We start from the raw sequence: 14,870 nt of genomic DNA on the forward strand, positions 1-14,870 counted from the left end.
GCTGAAAAGCCAAGCGTTGAACCACATGGAGAAAATGTCATAGTGAGACTTGCTTGGATTCTCTAACACATGAAGTAGAAGAGAGAAATCAGATCTGGCAGGAGTTTTGTCTTCTAGAAAAATGTCATCTGAGTTAATGGAGAAAAAGCATGGATCAATCCAGTTGATTCTTGTGGATTATGGCATTCCTTTGGGGTTTCCCCAGTGATAGAAGAACAGAGAAGCTGTCCACTGTACTTCATTTTGATTGTGGAGGTAAACAGGTCACAGCAAGCCTTCTCATTTTCAGAATACCTTTTGGGGACCACTCACAGAGTAAAAGCAATAATTTAATTAGCATCCATCTGAAGGAAGTTGGATTATCCAGGGAAGTTGTCTGCTGGAAGCTGTTCATTCCCACACACTCCTAGCTTCCTGGCTTAAAGGCATTCCTCCTTGTTTTTTCCATACATCACACAACTACGATGTTGTTCCCCTGTATGGTTATAATTCCCACTGGTAGGATGTCCTGGAATGGCTGGAGGATCAGAAGGACTGCTCTTATTTCCAGTACACTGATGTGAATGGAAATTGCTGATGACTTCCCAACACCCTGAACTGTCTACTTGTTGTAAGGCACCCCGGTTCACAGTGTTGTTCTGTACAATTTGGTGTCCAGTCTGCAACCTATGAATTTAGGCAAATGAGAAAGATGCATTTTCAATTTTATTAGGTTGCTATTCCCAGAGAATGGAACAATCTGATACTCTCAGTGATGCTGATTTATAGATGGGGGAGCTGGGGCAAGAAAGTGTCAGAAATGCAAATTTGTATTTTATGAAAACTGCAGACTGCAGTTAGCCTGAAGCTGAAAATAAGTGGCTCTGTCTCTGAGGTGCAAATAACTATTGTATTAATTCACAATTTTTTATGTGGAGGCAAATAACCTCATGGTCCAAACAACAAATCCGATCTCTTTCTGCTAAACAATGAAGGAGTAATTGTACTCATACTGGATGAAAAGCTTGTTTTGGGGTGGATATGTTTAGCCTACTGACGTCCGTCACTTTTTTTTTTTTTTGCAAAAAAAAAAATCAGTAATATATTGACACTCTAAGTTTGGTGGAATCTCTCTTGTGTCTCTTTTACTCAAGTGTCTCTGCCACCTTCTTCTGATGTGGTTGGCAATCTGACAAGGGAGAGAAAAGGGATGGGAAGGAACAAGGGTAAACAGAAAAGATATTCTTTAATCCATAGAAATGACTGTCCATAGTAACCTCCTTTTCACTGAAACAGATGGAAGGTCAAGTGATGCTTGACTGCCTCCAGTTGAAGCAGCCAGGCCAACCACAAGGTTACTGCTTACCACCTCAATGACAGCCTTGAGTACACAATGACTGCTGAGAACTCTTGCACAAAGAGTGTGCAAGTGTATATACACCGTATGTATGTTCTACTACTTTTTACTCTTATGTAATGTATTGTAATGTGGAACTTTTCTCCCTGGAGCTCCGCTGAAAATGGACCTGTGTCCAGCCAGACTTTCCCGGTAAACAAATGTAAAATAAATAAATAAATAAAAAGGCCTGCAATCTGTATTAAACTTACCCTGGTTATACAGGATCTGGTCAGATTCCTGTCTTCATCTGTTGCTCATGTTAAAACCACATCTGTGAAGGTCTCCTCTGCATTTTGTAAAACATGTATTTATGAATCAATAACTTAGAGGATTATGCAAAACATTTTTGCCCTGTTTTCCATGTGTACTTTAACCTCTGGCCCAAATAACGCTGGTTCCTTCATAAAGGTTACACTGGCATGATTATCAAAGATAATCAGAGTAATATAAGATGTGCAAACTGCCACTTCAGATCTCACAGCCTTGGCAGTGCATTCAGTGGCACTAAAGGAAGCCCACATCATAAGTGTTGCAATCATGAAAACTGTTGCCATTTAGGGCAGTTAATCTTTAAAAAGTCAGTCAGGCAACTTTTTAACCAAATACATATGTAATCACACAGAGAATACAAAATATGCATACACTTGCTTCTGTGTTTACACCACGACCCTGAAGTTATCTAGATTGCTGAGCATTGAGGTATGCAAGTCCCCTTAACAAAAGTGGCTAACATCAGAGTACCTTTCTTACAGACTGTTACAAAAGTTCTACTTTCTGTGCCTCATACCCTTACACAATCCATAGCTTGGGTACTGGTGCTACCCCATCGATATCCTCCCAGGCAGCCTTAGTAGCAACTCTCTATATATATACACACATACTTTAATGTGGGATAATACAGGAAAACAGCTAAGTGGAACAAAAGATATTTCGCAACATCTGCTCGGGGTAAGACATGACAGCTGCTGACTACCCTCCCCAGCTCATCTTGAGAACCTCCTCAAATCTGGAATTGTTGGAGAATGAATTTTATCATCATCAAATCAAATGCACAAAACTTTGTGGAGTTCCTATTGCAAGCTGTGGTCTTGTATACCTTATGTGAAGATTCCCAGGAAATTTTTCACTTTGGAGTTCCAGAAGTCTGGGGAAGCTGATTATTAAATATTGTCCTGTCATGAATGAAAAATTATGGCACATAATGCTGAGGAACAGATAAACCTGGTGTTATAAAGAGTATGTCATCGATGTGGGATACATTACGGAGAGATGGGAAAGCAAAGCGTGCCTGCTCAATATTAATAGTAGCCCTAAAGTGACTCAAATTACAATCTCATCCATCAAAACAATAGGGCCCCCTTCATCAGCAATAAGAATATAACAACCAACATCAGTGCTGACACCTGGGAACTGTTAAAAGACAATGGAATCTGGATCAAGAGCAGTAGAAAAGCCAAGACTGACACTGTTGCATCCATCAGCACTGGTAGTGAGGTTGTCATTAGTTAATTTGATACTGACATCAACATTTGAACTGTTTGAATCATTGACATTGGAAAAATACTTGAGGACAGTCTTGGAGCTGGACTGATGAAGAAAGCCGTAATGTCCAGGCATGGGGACTGAAGGTGATAATACATTATTTATATTCCTTGTTGAGAATGAGGGGGGAAAAAAGTCAGACATTTTTGCCTTAGCCCAGGAAAAGGCATCTTCAAATTTATCGTAACTAGTTGAAGAAAACAGCTGTGGGGAGCCACCTCAAAGACTCCAGAATAATTGCAATCTCTCTAGAATCAAATCATCAGGAATGGAGGCATTGCAAGAAATAATCCGCAATATAACTGAAAAGGCAGGCTTTTCCATAACTTAAATTGGAAGAAAACAATTTTTAAATCCACAATCTACAGTAATTTAATAATATGTGGGTGAGTTTTCATGCTGATGTGGATGTCTACATTGACAATTTGCATACATGCAACTACAGTTTAGCTATTCTTTGAAGCAGCACTGAAGCATATTCTACACCAACATCAAAGCTGCAGAGGATATGAGCGTCCCCTAAACAATACAATCTCTTTGCCTGCCCCTTAAAGGCATTTTCTGTTCACAGAAATGTCTACTGTATCTTTATTTTCACACAAGGACATCTGCTCCCAAACAGCAAAAACTGAAAAATAGATTTAGTTCCCTTCCTGAAAAAAGGGGCACATTTAAACAGCATCAACTACAAATCAGTTCCCCAGAGAGAAAATCCCCAGATAACTACAAAAAAAAAAAAAAAAAAACACAACAGGGAGAAAAATATATCTGTGTTTATTAATCTAATGCAAGAACTAATCACGAAAAGCTAAAAGAAGCCTTAAAGTAATTGGATACCAGATGGTACATCAAGACGCATTAATAATTAAAAACTTAATATTAATGAAAACAGTATAAACGATGGGATAGCAACACAATTCATTGATATAACTAAGTTAAGCACTCATGACTGCTTAATTCAAAGTACATAGAAATGGTGCCCTGGAGATCCTCTGAGCATTTTTTGTGACAATGAAAATTTGTAGAGGGAGAGCAGCACAGATTATTATGGGAAACAGCCTGGAAAAGTTTGGCCTGCTAATACCTTTGAGCTCAGTCCTACAAATTGCAGAGGAAATACCAATAAGGAATTTGTCAATTTCAAGAAAATTCTCATGCCAAATGGTTCATGATCTTCAGCTACAGAAGACATTTAGTTGGGGATTTTAGCTGTAAAAGTATATACATACACACGCTTCCTCTCGTGAAATTTGTTTATTTATATACATAGGGGTGGGGGGAATTATTTCTAAAGCCAAGAGTCAATTTTATAAATTGGACTTACACGTATGGTGCAGTACCAGTTGCAATTATTTTTGGATAAGTATGGCATTCCTTAACTTGAAGAGAAGTAATATGCTTTCCCCATATAAAGTCAAATATAATTAATCTTAGCAGGTTGTCATAGTGAAATAAATTTTAAACCTCTGATGCTCACCCTGTATTAGTTCAAGTAAAATTCTCAAAAAACTATGCTTGAACCCTTGAGTACATACTCCATTTATGAATGCTACTCCACTCATAAACAAATGAATGCAGCTCATCACTGAAGTTAGAAGGTATCTCTCCAATGACAGCAAGTCACACTTGTATAGAAGTAAAAATATTTTATTTCTAATTAAATTCCAATGTCGCATTACTTATTTAAAAAGTAGTAATATAACTCTATAATGATGACAAATGAAACAGGATTTGGCAAGCTGTGACAGTGAAATTAATGAGCAGTGCATCATTGTTGCCTAAATTTAAGAGAGTTTATCATGACTACCATTTCTCTGTTCTTAGTAAAACTGATCTGAAATTATCCTTAGGCCATCAGATGCATGTATTACCTAGGACTATCCCTTTCGTTTAAAGGATTTATATGATGTTCATCGTTGAAGAAAGCTCATCTATTTTGTCCCATGAGTATAGGATTGAGCTTACACCTACAAACCAAGTTCTTAACAATAAAATAAGTAACTCACCGAGATATATATATATATATATATATATATATATACACACACACACACACACACACACACACACACACACACACACACACACACACACACCACCCACTTAACTTGCTCAACACAAAACTATTAAATATACCTTTTTCCTGAATAATAACTTGTGTACTCTGTACTTAAACATTCCTGATATCTGACATACCAGCCAGCTACTCATCAACTCCTTCCCTCCAAATCTGAGATATAAAATGGACATTTCAGTCCTAGAAAAGCATATCACTTCTACACATCCTGCATGTCCCAAAGCTTGATTTTTATCAGCACTCGGGTGCAAACCTGTACCCTTGAAGAATGGCTGAATTCCAGTAACAACTATTTTAACTCAATTTATTTTTGCCATTAGTATATGACATTACAATTGGAATCTTAATAGCTCCCTAAATAACATACCTATCTTTCTTAAATTCTGTTTGTGCCAACAGCGATAGCATACATAACTAAAGAAAGTAATATCTCACTCACTGGCAGCCTTGTCTAACTCCCCTTTTAATATTCTATTTCCTACTTTGACATCCATTAACATAATTAAACTTGCGGGCTGTTTTAATTGTTCCCTATTATTTAAGCGAACATTCAATGTATCGAATGTTGCTTTGTCAACAGCTAAATGCCAAAAAGGCCAAATCCCGAACAAAACTAACAGCAATTTTTTTCCTAGGGAAACAAATCACTGGGCCATTTTCGGGACTTTGCCATTTCCTCCATTATGGTGTGATCTCGGAGTTGGTATATTTAAGTAGGGGTGGTGTGGGGGATATAGCCCCACACTTTATTTTGTATTTGGGCTTTTTTTTTTTTTTTTGCAGACCAGCCATTTTTTTTTCTCCCTAGGAGAAACATCACTATTCCGTTCGTTTTGGATTTGGAGTATTCAACATTTAGCTGTCGATAAAATGACCTTCAAAACACTGAACATTCGCTTATTTAATAGGGAAGCATTTTAACAACCTGCATTTTTTCCCAAATCCCATATGAATCTAATAAACCTCATAACTGCATGATCCACACAATCATAAGACCTTGCTACATCTACAACCAACTTTGACTTTTCTTTCCTCTATTTCCAAATACTTTGTCACCTATTTATTGCCCCTATAATTTTTTCAAGCAGAACCTCTATCTTGATTAAAACCTTATCATCTACACTGTTCACTGTTATTGCCCTCTAATTTTAATATCATTTTAGCACTTTTCTAACACAGCAATTTAATTATTCCTTCACATAGTTGTTTTTTTTTAATCTCTCATTTCCCCAATCATTTAAAACTTGCATGAACACTATTTTTGAGTATTCCTATACTTATGAAACTTGTATCCTAGGTCATCTATAATTGGCACTGAAGTAAATCTTGTCTTACACAAAAGTCTAACTCTTGAATATCAAAATCCTTCTCAAACTCCACTAATGTCTCCTTGTTAAATTGATGTACCTTACTGGATTCCTTCAAATGAGAGCCTTACAGTATTTTTTAAGTAAGTTAATATTATTTCTATAATTTTATCTTGCTTTACCAGTATTTCTCAATTCTGTTTTCACAAATTTTGCCAAAAAAGAATACTACTTTTCTCCACTTTGTTTAGTCAACAGCAATTCTATGTTTTGTCCTCTACATTATTTTTTTTCTCTTTTTCTATAAAGCTTTTCATTTACTTCTATTGTCCCATGTAGTTTTAAGTATTTACAAAATATTGTGCCATCCTTTGCAACACTCTTTTTTTCTTTTATTTCAATACTGAGCCCTACACTTTTGCTTGAACATACACCCTGTCCACAAAATATAAACATCTTGTACACTGATCATCCCACAATTCTACTTTTCTCTTTAAATATTACTTACTAGATGCCCTATATTTTTTTAATCATTTTCCAAACATTATCTTATTTTCATCCTGCTATATAACTGTCCAAACTACACTATGACTGAAAATCCATTACAGCATACTCTTTCTTTTCACAAAAATTAATCAGATAAGAATAAAATTTATTTCAAACTGTACCCATTACTCCTGAGGTCTCATCACTTAAACTCTTCTCTACTCCTACTCACATCTCTCATTTATTTTACTTTAACTTTTATACATATTGTAAATTAATACATTAAACTTACTCTGTATCTAAAGCATAACTATACCATTGTGATGTTTTACTGTCATATTGGTGGTGTACTCATTCATTTTGTATGTCTCGTCAGTTTTGACCCTGGCCCAAGACTAGAACTGGTCAGACTTGATCACTGCTCTACCCTATAAAACAAATTCAAATTAAATAAATTGGGGATACCTATCTATAGTGTGTGTGATACCATTCTTTAGTTATATATAGGTTTCCAAATTTCATAACCTATGTCTTGTGTCAATTTATTTTTCTTTTTCTTAATATCAGTTTATCTCCCATTTGCATTGTTATATTTTCCTTTAATTAAAGCAACACTTCTCTCTGCCTTAGGTTTGTATACACATCAAGTATGCAGGTGTATATCTGCAATAAACGTTCTGTCAGTTCTTAATATACTCTTTATTCGGTACACATATATTAATTTTTAATCATAAAACAAATCCCTGAAAATGTCTGATCCTAGATTCCATAAAACTGTGTGTCTATAAATAGTCTGCGTGTAATCTCTACATTGCACTTAAGCACCACAAATCTAAAAAAATTAGATAACAGCTACATGAAGATTCAAGCACATTTTAATAAACAAAAACAACTTACCTCATTTCTAACACTGTTAATATTAAAAGATGTTACTGTGAAGCTTTTTTCCTTTTTTCTTGACTTTATGAAGATTTTGCTTATTTTCTTTCCTCAAGGGAATTTTTTTTATATATTCCATTCTTTTCTTTGTCTGCATCCCCAGATTGTTCAAAAAATTCAGATGTATTCACCATACTAATTTCAACTTCCTGTATTCCTGTTTGAAATTAATCTCCATTACATTGCACCTGTTTTTAATTTTGTTAACTTCTCTCATTATGTTCTGTATCCAGTCTCCTTTGCAATATTTAGCTTCATAGGTGTTTACTAGGCTAACAACCACAAGGGCCCTTTAAGCATTTCTGACAAGTTCTAGTACCCTTGATAAGTGTAAGCAGGGGCTTGTGAAGTGAAACATTAACAAGCAGGGTGTGGGAGATGAAACATTGACAGGCTGCCTGTGCCCATTAGACACATAGCTGCCAAACCAGGGATACATTTTCTGTTCCCCATCCAATTGTCCATGTTAAATTTGAAATGGGTTAGGGAGGATTTCTGCTTCACATGGTTAGGGAGCCTGTTACAGAGAAGGTGTAGTCCCTGTGCTACAGACCTGTCTCAGTAGTAAGTCCTATCGATATTACAGGCAAAGTCTACATATTTACAACGGGGTAGTTCTGGTGCTGTTTGTTTTGAAGATATGCAGGAGCTCCAACAGAGTGGAGTCTGACAATACCTTGTATGCCAGGCATAGGTCTCTCTGCAACAGCCTATAAGAGACAGAATACAGGGATAGAGCCTTGACGTGGTCTGCATAGGACATGTTACTTAAACCCTGTTTTCTTTTAGTGAAGAACATCTGTGGACACTCCATGTGTTGGATATGCCTGGTGAGGTACATTCCAAAGGGGGCATTGTAATCGATGATAGGTCTGATCAGTGCCTACATGGGTTATACCTTTATCATTACAACTGTTTCCTTCCTCTGCATCTGTAGTATTTCATCATCTGAATACAGCTGTTATCCTTCATTTTGCTTAATATTTTTAACAAGCTGACAAACATTAAGGGGAAGAAGAAAAAACATGTTTTTCAGCATTCCAAACAACTGTCATTCTTCATAACAAGCTGACAGATATTGGGGGAGGGGGGATTAAACATTTAGGTCAGAAACTATATCAGTTCTAAAAGGCAAATAAACTTTTTTTCCAGCAACTAGACACTTGTCTTGTAAGACAAAGTATCCACTAAAAAAATCCATCAAGTCAAAAGTCACAAGTCTCACAGTCTAGATGAATGAAAAAAAAAAAAAAGTATAAATAATTGTGATCCATACAGGGTATCTTTTTTAGTAATTATTTTAGCTCATTGTTATTCATAATTCTTACCATGGGTCACTTCACTTATCTCACTGTAACACTTTTGTACTGATGTTTCCCCTGCTTTTGCTACACAAGCAAAATGTTTTTCCTTACATTTTCAGTACTGCATGCTGCTTTCACATCATAAAGTTCAGACTATTCTTTTCTAACATTTATTCCAGTTCCTTGTTAACATCTTCCATGATAACGAGGAATCATAATGCGGCTCCTCTTACTGCATTAAAAAGCTGATGCATCTCCAAACCTCTTTCCTGGAACAGTGAATTATGACTTAATTTGCACAAAGTTGCTGGCTATCTTCCACCTGAACTTCAACAGTCTCAGTCATCCTCTTATTTTGTGTATTATTAGTTTGATTTATGCCAGTTGTTCAGTGCATCTCTGGACTTGCAGGCAGATTTTGCCCACCTGTGCCAGACCTTGCCTCTTGCATCTTAAACAACCCCTTAGATAAATTACAAGACATGTGCATCATAAGCTAGGCTACAGAGGATAATGTTGCTGACAGGGACATTACCTTGTCCTTAGTAGGTCCATTTGTCAACTAATGCCATTCATGCAGGAAATAAATGAAGTGGACAAATCAAGTTACCTTCATGAAAAACAAAGGATGTGTACAGTGACTTTGCAAGACATTCCACCACTCTTAGCAGCTACTGAAACGGAGGTAATCACTGCCTTAAGGGTTAAAGAAGACAATCTTTTTTTCTTGGCACTGGAGCTACTGAATCCAGGCTATCCCATTTTACACTAGTGGTTACCTTAAGAATATCCATTAGGGGAACCACTCTGTAAGAATGGAGACTAGAGCAGAAGGCATCCTAGAGTGTGTTTTCTTGGGAGGATACTGGGTTTGTGGGCAACCTTCCAAGCATTCCATCTCCCGAACTCCCTGCTAACTTGGAGTTGTTAGGGGAATGCTGACAATTTAACATTTTCCTCATCAAGCTCAGAGATTGTTCACTCAGTGTATGAAATCAACATGCTTCTTTTTATATGTGGCTTTCCTGGAAATACTCAAAAATGTGAATGAAATTCAGAAAGAGGAAAGCAAGTGTTTATAAGCTGGAGTTATCCTGAGCAGGGACAAATACTCTGGCATCAGTTTTGACAACTGCAACACTTACCCCAAAGCCACTGCTGAGGCCTACAGATTCAATGTGAGGGAGGTCAACCTGCTGATGTACAGACCAAAAACTATCAGAGCAGCACTTGCAATCAACTTAGATATGGTCAAGGGTGAGACTGGAATCATCTCTAAGGGAGCAAAGAACTGCAGACCCAGTGAGACAACTTCAGAGTCCAGAGTAATGAACAGAAACCAATAAGTAGGCTTTCTGCCCCACAAGAAAAGTCTGAGGAAGGGGCACCAGCAAATCTCGCTTTGGCCTTAAGGAAGAATACTGAAAATCTATCATAATTAAGGTCTATGACAGGGCTAGAACTTGCCAAGACCTCAAAGGCTTCAGCTGCATATTACCTGGCTATCAACTATAAATAAAGATTAATTTTCTCAGTCACACAGCCTCAGGCTATTTCTTAGTCAAGTGTTGCTTTCATGTGGGACGAAAAGGACGAGTGATGACTGGCATCCTGTGAAGGTTTTGTCACATGAGCAGTCCTAATACATGTAGTATCATTTAGACCCACTGATCATACCTCTCAAAGGTCCAGATTTGTGCCTCATCATAAAAGTTGTGTTTTTCTGGCAAATCGCTCAGGATTGATGTCACTAAGTAAGGACATGCATTTACTCTAGCACTATTCTTTGTTTATAAGAGCAAATGCTGTTACTCTAGCAATATTCTTCATTTAGAAGAGCAATATTTAAAATCTCTGCCTTTTTTTCACAATTTGTAGCCCCTTTATTTTAAGCTTTATCCAGACTTCTTGTGCTAGGAGGTTGAGTCATGCTACTGATAACCAAAGACAAGACTTTTCACCAGATCATAAGATGCATGCAGTTAGTTCTTGGTAAATCAACAAATTTAAGTAACAGTGCACACCACATGTGCTCTACATAAAAGGAGCTCAGATATCATACAATTTGGAGGGATGTTGAAGAAACATTCTCTTGCCAACAAGTCTTCAGATAATGCTGTCCAAACCACACCCCAACTAAAGTTTGATAGCGGAGCTAATCTATAAAGAGTGGGTACACACTAAGGGAAATGAGATGAAGAAGAGATGCTATTCACAATAACAAATATTCGATGCAAAATTCATGCATTTGCACAAACGTAGTTTATTGCATGGATCATGCCAGAGCCACTACCTACAAGAAAATATTGTAAACATTCTTCTCTGCATGCTTCATGGCAATTCAGTGTACGTTTTGTTCAGTGCAGAGTTCTACATAATAATTATCCAAGTCATAGAATTAATACATTAAAAAGAAATAACACTTCATTCAAAATGGCTGGTATCACTAATCTCTCCACCCCAAAGTCAAAAGCTGACCATTAAAAACAATCAATGACTTACTCCATCTGCCAAGTTAATAGTCCAAAGTCATCTTACTAACAGCAATTTAAGAGATCAGGAATGACTTTGTCACAAGTCAAACTACATTTGAATGGTTACAATGAAGTCTCATTTTAAAATAATCATTATAGTTATTTGGCTTTTAGAATTCTGGCAGTATTCCATGAGCTTTTTCTCAAAATGGCATTAGGATCTCTCTCTCCTACTAAGGTGTACCCATTTCTGCAAATTCTCTGCAGACTTCAAATTCAATAATTTCTTCTCTTGCTTTTCACAGGAATATTTTTAGCTGTTCAACAGTCTGGCAGATCCACGTCTTATAGGTAGGTACTAGGCTATTTGCCCAAAGGCATTTATAAGCCTAGCCAGAATGTGTTGGCTTTTGCCACCCCCTTAGATTAGTTCCCTGTGCCTCTGTCCAGCAGAGCCATTGAAGTGATCCCTGGGGTAAACTTTCGGCTTCCCATCCACTCGTCAAGGTTACTCTTGAAGAGTGTTAGTGAGGAGCTCTGCCTAATGTAGATTGAAATCTTGTTCCAAAGCATGTGAAGTCTCTGGGACAGGAATCTATCCCTCCAGCATGTCCTATTTATTGTTGTGGTGAGGTTTAGATCCCTACAGCGTGTGGCTTGAGGGGATATGGTTTTCTTTAGGTGGAGCATGTCCATCAATTCTAGGTTGGACATGGCCTTGTATGCCAGGCAGAGATCACCTCTGAGTAGGCGGTATGCAACAGAGTACAGCTGGAATTTCTTCAGTTGAGCTGCATATGGCATCTGTTTGAGGCCAGTGATCCTCTTGGTGAGGTACTTCTGTGGTCTTTCCAGCTGTTGCAGGTGTCTTGTAAGGTACATCCCAAATGGGGCTGATGAGTGATGAGTAGAGGGGCACAATGACCTCTTTTGATCTGGATGCGAACCCTTTTGTGATTAGGTGGGCAACATGGAAGGATTTTCTATCCACTTTGGCAATGTGATTATCAAAGGAGAGATTACTATCTATTTGGGTCCCCAGATCCCTTATTACGTCTTCCGTACTTAGGGGACTACCACCTGTGTGGTAGTTTGTGGGTACTTTGTTTTTTCCAAAGGGGATGACTATGCACTTTTTTGGCATTTAGCTTGAGGCCATGATTTTGACACCAGGTATCCGTCTCAGTGAGACCCTTTTGGAGGATGTCTGTGTTAGCCAGAGAGTCAATTCTAGCCCCTAGTTTGCAGTCGTCTGTGAACTTGGTCAGCCATAGTCCTCCTGTGCTTGCCTGTACCTCTGAGAAGTATATGCTGAACAGGAGGGGTCCTAGGACTGAGCACTGGGGAACGCATGTAACCGCTTTAGAGTCGGATCTAGCTCCCGCAACTCTCACCATGTGGGTTCTGTCGGTGAGCCAGTTGGTAACTTATCTTGTGACATAGGGGTTTATGTTCAGTCTGGTGAGCTTGTCTATAATACCAGAATGAGGAATGGTGTTGAAGGCCTTTGCGAGGCCTAGGTAGGCTGTGTACCACCTTACCCTAGTCTATAGCCTTGGTAACTGTCTCAAAGAAGTCCACCATGTTTAGGAGGCATGATCTGCCCTTAAAGCTGAACTGGGTAGGGTCCAGTGTTTGGATGTTCCCAATGTCTCTGTTAATAAGTTCCATGATTATGTGCTCCATAGCCTTGTAGACCAAGCTAATCAGGCTTATAGGGCGATAGTTCCCAGGGTCTGTTGTGGCTCCACCTTTGTGGAGCGGAATAACTGTTGCTGTGTGCCACTCTATGGGTATGTAGCCTGTGGAGAGTCTGTGTTTGAACAGTGTGTTTAGGTGAGGGGTTAGTTCATCTTTGAGCTCATGTAGGATGCAGTCTGGGACACCGTCCTGTCCGGGTCCTATTGATGCTGTGTTTTTGGCTTTGGAGAGGGCTGTTTTAACCTGAGTGTCTGTGATTTTAGGGGCTCTACATTCTTCTGGTATGGTTATAGGCCCTTTTGGGGGTGAGAGGGGTGGTGAAGTTTGCACTGAACCTGTCTGCCAGGATGTTGGTGATATCGGTCGGTTCAGTGTATTTTGTACTATTCTGCACTAACTCCGAGCAGATCTGAGCTTTGCCACTTAGATTCTTGATATAGCTAAAGAATGCCTTGTGGTTATCTTTGGAGTCCCTGGCAATTTTTCTTTCGAAGCTCACCCTGGATGATTTTATGAGGAATCGTAGTTTCTTGCTGATACTGATAGGGGATGTCTTCCCTTCTTGGGATTTTACTCTTTTCTATACTAGTTTCCTCCTCCTATTGTATAGCCTGTTTATGGAAGGGGTCCACCAGACTGGTTTCGTTTTCTTGGAGGAGTGAGTCTTAATTTTGCTTGGGATAGCACGATCCATGCATTCTTGTAGGTGCCCACAGAATGAATCAGTAAAAGATTTTGCAGCTTGGACAGCATTATCGTTTAGCATGGGGGCTTTAAAACTTTCCACCTCGGTCTTAAGTAACGTGAAGTTTGCTTTTGAAAATTTTTTCACGGTGGTTTTCTTGTCCGGGGGTGGGGGAGGAATCTGGATATCCAGAGTGATTTGTTTATGGTCAGATCTAACCAGTGAGGGGTTGACCTCCGGTGTGGAACACCAGTCGCCCATGTTGGTGATGACCATGTCCAACATTTTGTCACCTCCGGTGGGAGTGCTGACCGTAGATCCAGGGCATTTGAGTTTATAAATTCTAGGAAATGTTGGGCAAGGGAGTTAGTACTTGAGTAGTTCTCCCAGTTAGTGTTTGGGTAATTGAAATCACCCAATATTAGGGTGTTTGGTAGGACCTTTATGTTTCCAGAAATGTGGAATGAGGGTCCTGGGACATGCTGGGTGATCTGTAGCAAGCTACAATTTGAATTGCAGTTTTGCCCGTTGTTAGTTGCACGTGGATCTATGAAGCATCGTGCTGTGCCACTAACCTGGAGGTGTGGGTATCCTTGATGAATGTGGTACGCCCCCACCTTTTGTATTTCGGTACGGGTTCTGTGGCCGAAACGTATGGTATAAGTTGTAGCCTGGTAGTGCTGGGGTGCTCTCTGGAGCCTTAAACCAGGTTTCTGTTACTGCACATATATCGATTTTCTCCATACTGAGGAGTGCCTCCTGTGCGTGCACTTTGAGGTTTAGACTTCTGGCAATGTTGGTGTGGACAGGAGACAAGAACTTGTTAACCTCATGGCAAAGTGCTTGTCTTACTGTAAGGAAGGTTTGTGACAACTGGAAACACATGGGGAGACTGCTATTTTTATATACCTTCAAGCCATGGAAAGAGGACGACAGACAGGCCATAATATCCATTAATCCCCTTCAAAAAAAAAAAA

The 14,870-nt window shown here is 38.7% G+C and overlaps 1 protein-coding gene across 5 annotated transcripts in view; it reads left to right on the forward strand.

Moving 5' to 3' along the window:
- Positions 1-14,870, forward strand: part of ASTN2 (astrotactin 2) — a 7,150,955-nt gene that overhangs the window by 5,272,209 nt on the left and 1,863,876 nt on the right. The window lies entirely within an intron of this gene.

This window comes from Protopterus annectens, chromosome 16.part0 (genome assembly GCF_019279795.1).
Source record: "Protopterus annectens isolate FY-2018-M chromosome 16.part0, PAN1.0, whole genome shotgun sequence".
Lineage (NCBI taxonomy): Eukaryota > Metazoa > Chordata > Ceratodontiformes > Protopteridae > Protopterus > Protopterus annectens.